The following is a 2,204-nucleotide window of genomic DNA, read 5'->3' as shown; positions in this document are numbered from 1 at the left end:
TGATCTGGTGAACTGTAAAGTGCCTTGAGATGACTTGTATTGTGAATTGGCGCTATATAAATAAACTGAATTGAATTGAATTTTGCTAGTTCAAATAGCCTAACTCTGACAAATTCAAGGCAAGGCTTAAAACTTTCATTTTTGATAAAGCTTAAAGTTAGAGTGGCTCACAATATCAAGAGCTATCTATTTAATTATGCTGCTATGGGCTCAGACTGCTGGAAGATATAGGGTCCACTTTTCATCATTCCACTTTACTCTCTATTCTCCAACTTTGCAGTATGTTTTGGTTCAACCCCTAACTTAATGTTCTTTCTGCTTTTTATCTTTAAAGTACCTTCATCTGGCCTGGTCCTTTTTGCCTGTGACACCTTCCTGGAGAGAAATATCAGCTGGGCAGCTGTCTTCAACACCTTTGAATATTGATGATAGAGCTGGGCCTGTTTTTTAATGCTTAGTCCTGTTTCTCTATTTGACATAGTTATGGGCTCAGTTTTTACTGTGACTAAATCTATATGATCTCTTTCATCAATTTTGAATTAAAAACTGGCTCAGAGCTCATTTGCTTAAGTGTTTCTTTCAAAGACTAATATAGAAAGTATTTCTATGTTTCCGTGTTTCTATGTTTCTTGTGCAAAACTGCTTGGCATGATAAATGTCATTATAAATGGATTGTCAAAAAGCTTTAGGAAATGTCAGAGGAAAGATAAGTGTATTCACTCTCTTTACAAATACTAGCTAGAGATAAAATTGAGTACTTTACAGATACATGGGGAGGTAATGTTATAGAAATATTTATCTGCACAACTTTGTTCTCAAGTAAGAACTTGTACAGATTTCATCAAGTCACCTACATCTGTAAATCCAATTACTGGATGGGATCAGCCGGGTTTCTTTACATCCATCAATTTTCCATCACACTTATCCCAAGCAGGGTTAGAAAGGTGCTGTCAATGGGTGAGAGGCAGGGTCAACCCTGCACAGGTCGCCAGGCAATCGTAGGGCAACACAGAGACAAACAGGACAAACAAACATTCAGACACACACTCACACCTAAGGAGAATTTAGAGATGCCAATTAATCTAATAGTCATGTTTTTGGACTGTGGGAGGAAGCCGGAGTACCTGGAGAGAACCCATGCATGCAAAGGGAAAACATGCAAACTCCATGCAGAAAGACCCCTTCCCAGGAATCGAACTCGAAACCTTCTTGCTGCAAGGCAGCAGTGCTACCCACTGCACAGGGAAACTCATAACCAATCTGTCAGTACGATTGACTCCATAAAGAGATCAACCCTGCTTTACAGTGGTGCTTTATAAAAAGCTGGATTTAAATTCAAACTGAGGGTTGTTTCCCATTACTAAGCAATGACAACTAAAATGTCTGACATTTGCAACTTGACGTGCTGTGAGGTTGAGCACTGAACTTAGCTGCACCTAAAAACCTCTTTACAAATCTGTACATGCACAGCTGTGGGGTAAGAAGATTAACTTAGCGTAAAATAAATTATATATTAGAATTAGAACCTGTTAAATGACCTAAATCATAAAATGCATATACATGCATTTCAACTCTTTAACATGACAGCGATGGTAGAGAACTGAGGACAGGAAATAACTGTATTTTCTGTGTTTTTATTTGTTTGGGAATACTCCTGCAACTCAAGCTTTAATCAAATACTTGAATGTTTTCCAACAGATTTGCATTAAAGCGCGGGACACAGCAACACACGCGATATAAGACGGAGTGGTTAAATGGGACTGACTCTTGCGTGATGGTACTGAACTGCTGGGAGCATGTGGTATAATCCTGGCTTAATTTGGCACAGTGCCTAGTGAGGTATTACATTGCTCACAGGCTGCATAAGTCTTACTGTTGACATGTGCAAGCTTGCACACACTACTGCTGCAGAGCTGGAATGAAGGACAGATGAACGTAGCAACGGGAGGCCAATGAGGGCAAAATTGCTTATAGCTTATGTTGCAGCTACTATTCTGAAAAAAATTAAAGATATTTTTTTCTCCAATTTTGGCTTCACTTCACTGGCAGAATTTAATTTAAAAGCATCCTTCTCATTTCTGCAGCCATTAATAACCAACCTCCATTTCAATCTGAAAAACTTGCACAGAAAGAAAAAGACAATTAGAAGAATTTTATTGAGGCAATTATTTTAAGACTTTGGCGCTCAGACCTCAGCAGGAAAC

This window comes from Cyprinodon variegatus, unplaced genomic scaffold (genome assembly GCF_000732505.1).
Source record: "Cyprinodon variegatus isolate N-32 unplaced genomic scaffold, C_variegatus-1.0 Scaffold842, whole genome shotgun sequence".
Classification (NCBI taxonomy): Eukaryota; Metazoa; Chordata; class Actinopteri; order Cyprinodontiformes; family Cyprinodontidae; genus Cyprinodon; species Cyprinodon variegatus.
Note: the sequence above shows the minus strand (reverse complement) of the source record.